The 14,470-nt window shown below is 29.2% G+C and overlaps 1 protein-coding gene across 1 annotated transcript in view; it reads left to right on the top strand.

Moving 5' to 3' along the window:
• Positions 1-14,470, top strand: part of LOC134686080 (uncharacterized) — a 379,196-nt gene that overhangs the window by 84,718 nt on the left and 280,008 nt on the right. The gene's annotated exons all lie outside the window — the stretch shown is intronic.

Below are 14,470 nucleotides of genomic sequence, written 5' to 3'. Positions count from 1 at the left end.
GAAGAGTCGCATGTTAGTATTTGCTAATTACAATTGTACTTGAAACTATGTTAATATAAGGGAGACAATAAAAATATGTTTTACTGTAACAATAGCTTAGAATTGTATGTGAAATTTGGTCTTAAATCAATTTCTTTTATTCAAATTTAGACTCGAATGAGGCATATTTTAATTAGAATTCACAGTAATTGTAAATCAAATGTCACTGATTTAAGATTTGATTCAAAACACATCACATCAATTTCAAAAGCCAAAATATATTCCCCATTTTGAAGCTGATACTAATTTATTATTTCCTTTTGTTACAGATACCCAAATATGTTCCACTCCAACGAGGGATTTCATGGTGAAAAACTCCCGAGAAGAGTCGCATGTTAGTATTTGCTAATTACAATTGTACTTGAAACTATGTTAATATAAGGGAGACAATAAAAATATGTTTTACTGTAACAATAGCTTAGAATTGTATGACAAATTTGGTCTTAAATCAATTTCTTTTATTCAAATTTAGACTCGAATGAGGCATATTTTAATTAGAATTCACAGTAATTGTAAATCAAATGTCGCTGATTTAAAATTTGATTCAAAACACATCACATCAATTTCAAAAGCCAAAATATATTCCCCATTTTGAAGCTGATACTAATTTATTATTTCCTTTTGTTACAGATACCCAAATATGTTCCACTCCAACGAGGGATTTCATGGTGAAAAACTACCGGGAAGAGTCGCATGTTAGTATTTGCTAATTACAATTGTACTTGAAACTATGTTAATATAAGGGAGACAATAAAAATATGTTTTACTGTAACAATAGCTTAGAATTGTATGTGAAATTTGGTCTTAAATCAATTTCTTTTATTCAAATTTAGACTCGAATGAGGCATATTTTAATTAGAATTCACAGTAATTGTAAATCAAATGTCACTGATTTAAGATTTGATTCAAAACGCATCACATCAATTTCAAAAGCCAAAATATATTCCCCATTTTGAAGCTGATACTAATTTATTATTTCCTTTTGTTACAGATACCCAAATATGTTCCACTCCAACGAGGGATTTCATGGTGAAAAACTCCCGAGAAGAGTCGCATGTTAGTATTTGCTAATTACAATTGTACTTGAAACTATGTTAATATAAGGGAGACAATAAAAATATGTTTTACTGTAACAATAGCTTAGAATTGTATGACAAATTTGGTCTTAAATCAATTTCTTTTATTCAAATTTAGACTCGAATGAGGCATATTTTAATTAGAATTCACAGTAATTGTAAATCAAATGTCGCTGATTTAAAATTTGATTCAAAACACATCACATCAATTTCAAAAGCCAAAATATATTCCCCATTTTGAAGCTGATACTAATTTATTATTTCCTTTTGTTACAGATACCCAAATATGTTCCACTCCAACGAGGGATTTCATGGTGAAAAACTACCGGGAAGAGTCGCATGTTAGTATTTGCTAATTACAATTGTACTTGAAACTATGTTAATATAAGGGAGACAATAAAAATAGGTTTTACTGTAACAATAGCTTAGAATTGTAGGACAAATTTGGTCTTAAATCAATTTCTTTTATTCAAATTTAGACTCGAATGAGGCATATTTTAATTAGAATTCACAGTTATTGTAAATCAAATGTCGCTGATTTAAAATTTGATTCAAAACACATCACATCAATTTCAAAAGCCAAAATATATTCCCCATTTTGAAGCTGATACTAATTTATTATTTCCTTTTGTTACAGATACCCAAATATGTTCCACTCCAACGAGGGATTTCATGGTGAAAAACTACCGGGAAGAGTCGCATGTTAGTATTTGCTAATTACAATTGTACTTGAAACTATGTTAATATAAGGGAGACAATAAAAATATGTTTTACTGTAACAATAGCTTAGAATTGTATGAGAAATTTGGTCTTAAATCAATTTCTTTTATTCAAATTTAGACTCAAATGAGGCATATTTTAATTAGAATTCACAGTAATTGTAAATCAAATGTCACTGATTTAAGATTTGATTCAAAACACATCACATCAATTTCAAAAGCCAAAATATATTCCCCATTTTGAAGCTGATACCAATTTATTATTTCCTTTTGTTACAGATACCCAAATATGTTCCACTCCAACGAGGGATTTCATGGGGAAAAACTACTGGGAAGAGTCGCATGTTAGTATTTGCTAATTACAATTGTACTTGAAACTATGTTAATATAAGGGTGACAATAAAAATATGTTTTACTGTAACAATAGCTTAGAATTGTATGACAAATTTGGTCTTAAATCAATTTCTTTTATTCAAATTTAGACTCGAATGAGGCATATTTTAATTAGAATTCACAGTAATTGTAAATCAAATGTCGCTGATTTAAAATTTGATTCAAAACACATCACATCAATTTCAAAAGCCAAAATATATTCCCCATTTTGAAGCTGATACTAATTTATTATTTCCTTTTGTTACAGATACCCAAATATGTTCCACTCCAACGAGGGATTTCATGGTGAAAAACTACCGGGAAGAGTCGCATGTTAGTATTTGCTAATTACAATTGTACTTGAAACTATGTTAATATAAGGGAGACAATAAAAATAGGTTTTACTGTAACAATAGCTTAGAATTGTAGGACAAATTTGGTCTTAAATCAATTTCTTTTATTCAAATTTAGACTCGAATGAGGCATATTTTAATTAGAATTCACAGTTATTGTAAATCAAATGTCGCTGATTTAAAATTTGATTCAAAACACATCACATCAATTTCAAAAGCCAAAATATATTCCCCATTTTGAAGCTGATACTAATTTATTATTTCCTTTTGTTACAGATACCCAAATATGTTCCACTCCAACGAAGGATTTCATGGTGAAAAACTACCGCGAAGAGTCGCATGTTAGTATTTGCTAATTACAATTGTACTTGAAACTATGTTAATATAAGGGAGACAATAAAAATATGTTTTACTGTAACAATAGCTTAGAATTGTATGAGAAATTTGGACTTAAATCAATTTCTTTTATTCAAATTTAGACTCGAATGAGGCATATTTTAATTAGAATTCACAGTAATTGTAAATCAAATGTCACTGATTTAAGATTTGATTCAAAACACATCACATCAATTTCAAAAGCCAAAATATATTCCCCATTTTGAAGCTGGTACTAATATATTATTTCCTTTTGTTACAGATACCCAAATATGTTCCACTCCAACGAGGGATTTCATGGTGAAAAACTCCCGAGAAGAGTCGCATGTTAGTATTTGCTAATTACAATTGTACTTGAAACTATGTTAATATAAGGGAGACAATAAAAATATGTTTTACTGTAACAATAGCTTAGAATTGTATGACAAATTTGGTCTTAAATCAATTTCTTTTATTCAAATTTAGATCGAATGAGGCATATTTTAATTAGAATTCACAGTAATTGTAAATCAAATGTCGCTGATTTAAAATTTGATTCAAAACACATCACATCAATTTCAAAAGCCAAAATATATTCCCCATTTTGAAGCTGATACTAATTTATTATTTCCTTTTGTTACAGATACCCAAATATGTTCCACTTCAACGAGGGATTTCATGGTGAAAAACTACCGGGAAGAGTCGCATGTTAGTATTTGCTAAGTACAAGTACTTGAAACTATGTTAATATAAGGGAGACAATAAAAATAGGTTTTACTGTAACAATAGCTTAGAATTGTAGGACAAATTTGGTCTTAAATCAATTTCTTTAATTCAAATTTAGACTCGAATGAGGCATATTTTAATAAGAATTCACAGTTATTGTAAATCAAATGTCGCTGATTTAAGATTTGATTCAAAACACGTCACATCAATTTCAAAAGCCAAAATATATTCCCCATTTTGAAGCTGATACTAATTTATTATTTCCTTTTGTTACAGATACCCAAATATGTTCCACTCCAACGAGGGATTTCATGGTGAAAAACTACCGGGAAGAGTCGCATGTTAGTATTTGCTAATTACAATTGTACTTGAAACTATGTTAATATAAGGGAGACAATAAAAATATGTTTTACTGTAACAATAGCTTAGAATTGTATGACAAATTTGGTCTTAAATCAATTTCTTTTATTCAAATTTAGACTCGAATGAGGCATATTTTAATTAGAATTCACAGTAATTGTAAATCAAATGTCACTGATTTAAGATTTGATTCAAAACACATCACATCAATTTCAAAAGCCAAAATATATTCCCCATTTTGAAGCTGATACTAATTTATTATTTCCTTTTGTTACAGATACCCAAATATGTTCCACTCCAACGAGGGATTTCATGGTGAAAAACTACCGGGAAGAGTCGCATGTTAGTATTTGCTAATTACAATTGTACTTGAAACTATGTTAATATAAGGGAGACAATAAAAATATGTTTTACTGTAACAATAGCTTAGAATTGTATGACAAATTTGGTCTTAAATCAATTTCTTTTATTCAAATTTAGACTCGAATGAGGCATATTTTAATTAGAATTCACAGTAAGTATAAATCAAATGTTGCTGATTTAAAATTTGATTCAAAACACATCACATCAATTTCAAAAGCCAAAATATATTCCCCATTTTGAAGCTGATACTAATTTATTATTTCCTTTTGTTACAGATACCCAAATATGTTCCACTCCAACGAGGGATTTCATGGTGAAAAACTACCGGGAAGAGTCGCATGTTAGTATTTGCTAATTACAATTGTACTTGAAACTATGTTAATATAAGGGAGACAATAAAAATATGTTTTACTGTAACAATAGCTTAGAATTGTATGACAAATTTGGTCTTAAATCAATTTCTTTTATTCAAATTTAGACTCGAATGAGGCATATTTTAATTAGAATTCACAGTAAGTATAAATCAAATGTCGCTGATTTAAAATTTGATTCAAAACACATCACATCAATTTCAAAAGCCAAAATAAATTCCCCATTTTGAAGCTGATACTAATTTATTATTTCCTTTTGTTACAGATACCCAAATATGTTCCACTCCAACGAGGGATTTCATGGTGAAAAACTACCGGGAAGAGTCGCATGTTAGTATTTGCTAATTACAATTGTACTTGAAACTATGTTAATATAAGGGTGACAATAAAAATATGTTTTACTGTAACAATAGCTTAGAATTGTATGACAAATTTGGTCTTAAATCAATTTCTTTTATTCAAATTTAGACTCGAATGAGGCATATTTTAATTAGAATTCACAGTAATTGTAAATCAAATGTCGCTGATTTAAAATTTGATTCAAAACACATCACATCAATTTCAAAAGCCAAAATATATTCCCCATTTTGAAGCTGACACTAATTTATTATTTCCTTTTGTTACAGATACCCAAATATGTTCCACTCCAACGAGGGATTTCATGGTGAAAAACTACCGGGAAGAGTCGCATGTTAGTATTTGCTAATTACAATTGTACTTGAAACTATGTTAATATAAGGGAGACAATAAAAATAGGTTTTACTGTAACAATAGCTTAGAATTGTAGGACAAATTTGGTCTTAAATCAATTTCTTTTAATTCAAATTTAGACTCGAATGAGGCATATTTTAATTAGAATTCACAGTTATTGTAAATCAAATGTCGCTGATTTAAAATTTGATTCAAAACACATCACATCAATTTCAAAAGCCAAAATATATTCCCCATTTTGAAGCTGATACTAATTTATTATTTCCTTTTGTTACAGATACCCAAATATGTTCCACTCCAACGAGGGATTTCATGGTGAAAAACTACCGGGAAGAGTCGCATGTTAGTATTTGCTAATTACAATTGTACTTGAAACTATGTTAATATAAGGGAGACAATAAAAATATGTTTTACTGTAACAATAGCTTAGAATTGTATGAGAAATTTGGTCTTAAATCAATTTCTTTTATTCAAATTTAGACTCGAATGAGGCATATATTAATTAGAATTCACAGTAATTGTAAATCAAATGTCACTGATTTAAGATTTGATTCAAAACACATCACATCAATTTCAAAAGCCAAAATATATTCCCCATTTTGAAGCTGATACTAATTTATTATTTCCTTTTGTTACAGATACCCAAATATGTTCCACTCCAACGAGGGATTTCATGGTGAAAAACTACCGGGAAGAGTCGCATGTTAGTATTTGCTAATTACAATTGTACTTGAAACTATGTTAATATAAGGGAGACAATAAAAATAGGTTTTACTGTAACAATAGCTTAGAATTGTAGGACAAATTTGGTCTTAAATCAATTTCTTTAATTCAAATTTAGACTTGAATGAGGCATATTTTAATTAGAATTCACAGTTATTGTAAATCAAATGTCGCTGATTTAAGATTTGATTCAAAACACGTCACATCAATTTCAAAAGCCAAAATATATTCCCCATTTTGAAGCTGATACTAATTTATTATTTCCTTTTGTTACAGATACCCAAATATGTTCCACTCCAACGAGGGATTTCATGGTGAAAAACTACCGGGAAGAGTCGCATGTTAGTATTTGCTAATTACAATTGTACTTGAAACTATGTTAATATAAGGGACACAATAAAAATATGTTTTACTGTAACAATAGCTTAGAATTGTATGAGAAATTTGGTCTTAAATCAATTTCTTTTATTCAAATTTAGACTCGAATGAGGCATATTTTAATTAGAATTCACAGTAATTGTAAATCAAATGTCGCTGATTTAAAATTTGATTCAAAACACATCACATCAATTTCAAAAGCCAAAATATATTCCCCATTTTGAAGCTGATACTAATTTATTATTTCCTTTTGTTACAGATACCCAAATATGTTCCACTCCAACGAGGGATTTCATGGTGAAAAACTACCGGGAAGAGTCGCATGTTAGTATTTGCTAAGTACAATGTACTTGAAACTATGTTAAAGGGGCACAAGCTGTCAAATTCATTGTAACCGATTTGACTCAAATTCTCATATTTGGTTTATAACAATGTAAAACATTTATCCAAACTATCAAAAGTCTAAAATAAACAGTTTACAGAGCATGGGGTAGATAATATATAGGTTCGTTTCGTGTGTATTTTAGTCCAGACGCCATCTAATTAACTATCGATTTGACCTCAGATGACCATATAAGCGATGTAAACAAAAATAAAGATACGAATAGATTAAAACAACACGTGCAATTGCATTTTTATAGGTATGTTTGATTTTATTTTATAGATTAAAAATAGATGTTTCTAATTGTTTTTAACCATATAAGAATGATTTTATGTGCATCGAATTAGTAATCAAATGATTTACCGTAGTTTCACTTTCAATGTTGACATTCTTTTTATTTAAATAACCAGTACACGTACAATGCATGCGTTGTCAATCTCTAGCTAGGGGTTAACTTGAAGTTCACATGAATACCGGTTAGAATGATGATGACGTTTTCACTTGCAAGCGAATCGGTCAAAAATTATGTTTAATCGCTTATTTCAACAAAATTAAAGGAAATTGATTGCTAAAAGCAAATTATTATTTCATTATTCCAATTTGATTAATGATTGATCTAAAAAAAATCATACTTTATTTTTTAATATATATCGTAGCTAGTGCCCCTTTAATATAAGGGAGACAATAAAAACAGGTTTTACTGTAACAATAGCAAAGAATTGTAGGACAAATTTGGTCTTAAATCAATTTCTTTAATTCAAATTTAGACTCGAATGAGGCATATTTTAATTAGAATTCACAGTTATTGTAAATCAAATGTCGCTGATTTAAGATTTGATTCAAAACACGTCACATCAATTTCAAAAGCCAAAATATATTCCCCATTTTGAAGCTGATACTAATTTATTATTTCCTTTTGTTACAGATACCCAAATATGTTCCACTCCAACGAGGGATTTCATGGTGAAAAACTACCGTGAAGAGTCGCATGTTAGTATTTGCTAATTACAATTGTACTTGAAACTATGTTAATATAAGGGAGACAATAAAAATATGTTTTACTGTAACAATAGCTTAGAATTGTATGACAAATTTGGTCTTAAATCAATTTCTTTTATTCAAATTTAGACTCGAATGAGGCATATTTTAATTAGAATTCACAGTTATTGTAAATCAAATGTCGCTGATTTAAGATTTGATTCAAAACACGTCACATCAATTTCAAAAGCCAAAATATATTCCCCATTTTGAAGCTGATACTAATTTATTATTTCCTTTTGTTACAGATACCCAAATATGTTCCACTCCAACGAGGGATTTCATGGTGAAAAACTACCGGGAAGAGTCGCATGTTAGTATTTGCTAAGTACAATTGTACTTGAAACTATGTTAATATAAGGGAGACAATAAAAATATGTTTTACTGTAACAATAGCTTAGAATTGTATGACAAATTTGGTCTTAAATCAATTTCTTTTATTCAAATTTAGACTCGAATGAGGCATATTTTAATTAGAATTCACAGTAATTGTAAATCAAATGTCGCTGATTTAAAATTTGATTCAAAACACATCACATCAATTTCAAAAGCCAAAATATATTCCCCATTTTGAAGCTGATACTAATTTATTATTTCCTTTTGTTACAGATACCCAAATATGTTCCACTCCAACGAGGGATTTCATGGTGAAAAACTACCGGGAAGAGTCGCATGTTAGTATTTGCTAATTACAATTGTACTTGAAACTATGTTAATATAAGGGAGACAATAAAAATAGGTTTTACTGTAACAATAGCTTAGAATTGTATGACAAATTTGGTCTTAAATCAATTTCTTTTATTCAAATTTAGACTCGAATGAGGCATATTTTAATTAGAATTCAGTTATTGTAAATCAAATGTCGCTGATTTAAGATTTGATTCAAAACACGTCACATCAATTTCAAAAGCCAAAATATATTCCCCATTTTGAAGCTGATACTAATTTATTATTTCCTTTTGTTACAGATACCCAAATATGTTCCACTCCAACGAGGGATTTCATGGTGAAAAACTACCGGGAAGAGTCGCATGTTAGTATTTGCTAATTACAATTGTACTTGAAACTATGTTAATATAAGGGAGACAATAAAAATATGTTTTACTGTAACAATAGTTAGAATTGTATGATAAATTTGGTCTTAAATCAATTTCTTTTATTCAAATTTAGACTCGAATGAGGCATATTTTAATTAGAAAACACAGTAATTGTAAATCAAATGTCACTGATTTAAGATTTGATTCAAAACACGTCACATCAATTTCAAAAGCCAAAATATATTCCCCATTTTGAAGCTGATACTAATTTATTATTTCCTTTTGTTACAGATACCCAAATATGTTCCACTCCAACGAGGGATTTCATGGTGAAAAACTACCGGGAAGAGTCGCATGTTAGTATTTGCTAATTACAATTGTACTTGAAACTATGTTAATATAAGGGAGACAATAAAAATATGTTTTACTGTAACAATAGCTTAGAATTGTATGACAAATTTGGTCTTAAATCAATTTCTTTTATTCAAATTTAGACTCGAATGAGGCATATTTTAATTAGAATTCACAGTAATTGTAAATCAAATGTCGCTGATTTAAAATTTGATTCAAAACACATCACATCAATTTCAAAAGCCAAAATATATTCCCCATTTTGAAGCTGATACTAATTTATTATTTCCTTTTGTTACAGATACCCAAATATGTTCCACTCCAACGAGGGATTTCATGGTGAAAAACTACCGGGAAGAGTCGCATGTTAGTATTTGCTAATTACAATTGTACTTGAAACTATGTTAATATAAGGGAGACAATAAAAATATGTTTTACTGTAACAATAGCTTAGAATTGTATGACAAATTTGGTCTTAAATCAATTTCTTTTATTCAAATTTAGACTCGAATGAGGCATATTTTAATTAGAATTCACAGTAATTGTAAATCAAATGTCGCTGATTTAAAATTTGATTCAAAACACATCACATCAATTTCAAAAGCCAAAATATATTCCCCATTTTGAAGCTGATACTAATTTATTATTTCCTTTTGTTACAGATACCCAAATATGTTCCACTCCAACGAGGGATTTCATGGTGAAAAACTACCGGGAAGAGTCGCATGTTAGTATTTGCTAATTACAATTGTACTTGAAACTATGTTAATATAAGGGAGACAATAAAAATATGTTTTACTGTAACAATAGCTTAGAATTGTATGATAAATTTGGTCTTAAATCAATTTCTTTTATTCAAATTTAGACTCGAATGAGGCATATTTTAATTAGAATTCACAGTAATTGTAAATCAAATGTCACTGATTTAAGATTTGATTCAAAACACATCACATCAATTTCAAAAGCCAAAATATATTCCCCATTTTGAAGCTGATACTAATTTATTATTTCCTTTTGTTACAGATACCCAAATATGTTCCACTCCAACGAGGGATTTCATGGTGAAAAACTACCGGGAAGAGTCGCATGTTAGTATTTGCTAATTACAATTGTACTTGAAACTAAGTTAATATAAGGGAGACAATAAAAATATGTGTTACTGTAACAATAGCTTTAGAATTGTATGACAAATTTGGTCTTAAATCAATTTCTTTTATTCAAATTTAGACTCGAATGAGGCATATTTTAATTAGAATTCACAGTAAGTATAAATCAAATGTCGCTGATTTAAAATTTGATTCAAAACACATCACATCAATTTCAAAAGCCAAAATATATTCCCCATTTTGAAGCTGATACTAATTTATTATTTCCTTTTGTTACAGATACCCAAATATGTTCCACTCCAACGAGGGATTTCATGGTGAAAAACTACCGGGAAGAGTCGCATGTTAGTATTTGCTAATTACAATTGTACTTGAAACTATGTTAATATAAGGGAGACAATAAAAATAGGTTTTACTGTAACAATAGCTTAGAATTGAAGGACAAATTTGGTCTTAAATCAATTTCTTTAATTCAAATTTAGACTCGAATGAGGCATATTTTAATTAGAATTCACAGTTATTGTAAATCAAATGTCGCTGATTTAAGATTTGATTCAAAACACGTCACATCAATTTCAAAAGCCAAAATATATTCCCCATTTTGAAGCTGATACTAATTTATTATTTCCTTTTGTTACAGATACCCAAATATCTTCCACTCCAACGAGGGATTTCATGGTGAAAAACTACCGGGAAGAGTCGCATGTTAGTATTTGCTAATTACAATTGTACTTGAAACTATGTTAATATAAGGGAGACAATAAAAATATGTTTTACTGTAACAATAGCTTAGAATTGTATGATAAATTTGGTCTTAAATCAATTTCTTTTATTCAAATTTAGACTCGAATGAGGCATATTTTAATTAGAATTCACAGTAATTGTAAATCAAATGTCACTGATTTAAGATTTGATTCAAAACACATCACATCAATTTCAAAAGCCAAAATATATTCCCCATTTTGAAGCTGATACTAATTTATTATTTCCTTTTGTTACAGATACCCAAATATGTTCCACTCCAACGAGGGATTTCATGGTGAAAAACTACCGGGAAGAGTCGCATGTTAGTATTTGCTAATTACAATTGTACTTGAAACTATGTTAATATAAGGGAGACAATAAAAATATGTTTTACTGTAACAATAGCTTTAGAATTGTATGACAAATTTGGTCTTAAATCAATTTCTTTTATTCAAATTTAGACTCGAATGAGGCATAAGTTAATTAGAATTCACAGTAAGTATAAATCAAATGTCGCTGATTTAAAATTTGATTCAAAACACATCACATCAATTTCAAAAGCCAAAATATATTCCCCATTTTGAAGCTGATACTAATTTATTATTTCCTTTTGTTACAGATACCCAAATATGTTCCACTCCAACGAGGGATTTCATGGTGAAAAACTACCGGGAAGAGTCGCATGTTAGTATTTGCTAATTACAATTGTACTTGAAACTATGTAAATATAAGGGAGACAATAAAAATATGTTTTACTGTAACAATAGCATAGAATTGTATGATAAATTTGGTCTTAAATCAATTTCTTTTATTCAAATTTAGACTCGAATGAGGCATATTTTAATTAGAATTCACAGTAATTGTAAATCAAATGTCACTGATTTAAGATTTGATTCAAAACACATCACATCAATTTCAAAAGCCAAAATATATTCCCCATTTTGAAGCTGATACTAATTTATTATTTCCTTTTGTTACAGATACCCAAATATGTTCCACTCCAACGAGGGATTTCATGGTGAAAAACTACCGGGAAGAGTCGCATGTTAGTATTTGCTAAGTACAATTGTACTTGTTTAGGGGCCAGCTGAAGGACGCCTCCGGGTGCGGGAATTTCTCGCTACATTGAAGACCTGTTGGTGACCTTCTGCTGTTGTGTTTTTTTATTTTGGTCGGGTTGTTGTCTCTTTGACACATTCCCCATTTCCATTCTCAATTTTATTGAAACTATGTTAATATAAGGGAGACAATAAAAATATGTTTTACTGTAACAATAGCTTAGAATTGTAGGACAAATTTGGTCTTAAATCAATTTCTTTAATTCAAATTTAGACTCGAATGAGGCATATTTTAATTAGAATTCACAGTAATTGTAAATCAAATGTCACTGATTTAAGATTTGATTCAAAACACATCACATCAATTTCAAAAGCCAAAATATATTCCCCATTTTGAAGCTGATACTAATTTATTATTTCCTTTTGTTACAGATACCCAAATATGTTCCACTCCAACGAGGGATTTCATGGTGAAAAACTACCGGGAAGAGTCGCATGTTAGTATTTGCTAATTACAATTGTACTTGAAACTATGTTAATATAAGGGAGACAATAAAAATATGTTTTACTGTAACAATAGCTTAAGAATTGTATGACAAATTTGGTCTTAAATCAATTTCTTTTATTCAAATTTAGACTCGAATGAGGCATATTTTAATTAGAATTCACAGTTATTGTAAATCAAATGTCGCTGATTTAAGATTTGATTCAAAACACGTCACATCAATTTCAAAAGCCAAAATATATTCCCCATTTTGAAGCTGATACTAATTTATTATTTCCTTTTGTTACAGAAACCCAAATATGTTCCACTCCAACGAGGGATTTCATGGTGAAAAACTACCGGGAAGAGTCGCATGTTAGTATTTGCTAATTACAATTGTACTTGAAACTATGTTAATATAAGGGAGACAATAAAAATATGTTTTACTGTAACAATAGCTTTAGAATTGTATGACAAATTTGGTCTTAAATCAATTTCTTTTATTCAAATTTAGACTCGAATGAGGCATAAGTTAATTAGAATTCACAGTAAGTATAAATCAAATGTCGCTGATTTAAAATTTGATTCAAAACACATCACATCAATTTCAAAAGCCAAAATATATTCCCCATTTTGAAGCTGATACTAATTTATTATTTCCTTTTGTTACAGATACCCAAATATGTTCCACTCCAACGAGGGATTTCATGGTGAAAAACTACCGGGAAGAGTCGCATGTTAGTATTTGCTAATTACAATTGTACTTGAAACTATGTAAATATAAGGGAGACAATAAAAATATGTTTTACTGTAACAATAGCATAGAATTGTATGATAAATTTGGTCTTAAATCAATTTCTTTTATTCAAATTTAGACTCGAATGAGGCATATTTTAATTAGAATTCACAGTAATTGTAAATCAAATGTCACTGATTTAAGATTTGATTCAAAACACGTCACATCAATTTCAAAAGCCAAAATATATTCCCCATTTTGAAGCTGATACTAATTTATTATTTCCTTTTGTTACAGATACCCAAATATGTTCCACTCCAACGAGGGATTTCATGGTGAAAAACTACCGGGAAGAGTCGCATGTTAGTATTTGCTAATTACAATTGTACTTGAAACTATGTTAATATAAGGGAGACATTAAAAATATGTTTTACTGTAACAATAGCTTAGAATTGTAGGACAAATTTGGTCTTAAATCAATTTCTTTAATTCAAATTTAGACTCGAATGAGGCATATTTTAATTAGAATTCACAGTAATTGTAAATCAAATGTCACTGATTTAAGATTTGATTCAAAACACATCACATCAATTTCAAAAGCCAAAATATATTCCCCATTTTGAAGCTGATACTAATTTATTATTTCCTTTTGTTACAGATACCCAAATATGTTCCACTCCAACGAGGGATTTCATGGTGAAAAACTACCGGGAAGAGTCGCATGTTAGTATTTGCTAATTACAATTGTACTTGAAACTATGTTAATATAAGGGAGACAATAAAAATATGTTTTACTGTAACAATAGCTTTAGAATTGTATGACAAATTTGGTCTTAAATCAATTTCTTTTATTCAAATTTAGACTCGAATGAGGCATATTTTAATTAGAATTCACAGTAAGTATAAATCAAATGTCGCTGATTTAAAATTTGATTCAAAACACATCACATCACAGTGTTCTCCCCAGGATTTTTGGATAGCGCTGTGGT

Source organism: Mytilus trossulus, chromosome 10 (genome assembly GCF_036588685.1).
Source record: "Mytilus trossulus isolate FHL-02 chromosome 10, PNRI_Mtr1.1.1.hap1, whole genome shotgun sequence".
Classification (NCBI taxonomy): domain Eukaryota; kingdom Metazoa; phylum Mollusca; class Bivalvia; order Mytilida; family Mytilidae; genus Mytilus; species Mytilus trossulus.
Note: the sequence above shows the minus strand (reverse complement) of the source record. Positions and strands in the feature narration are given on the sequence as shown.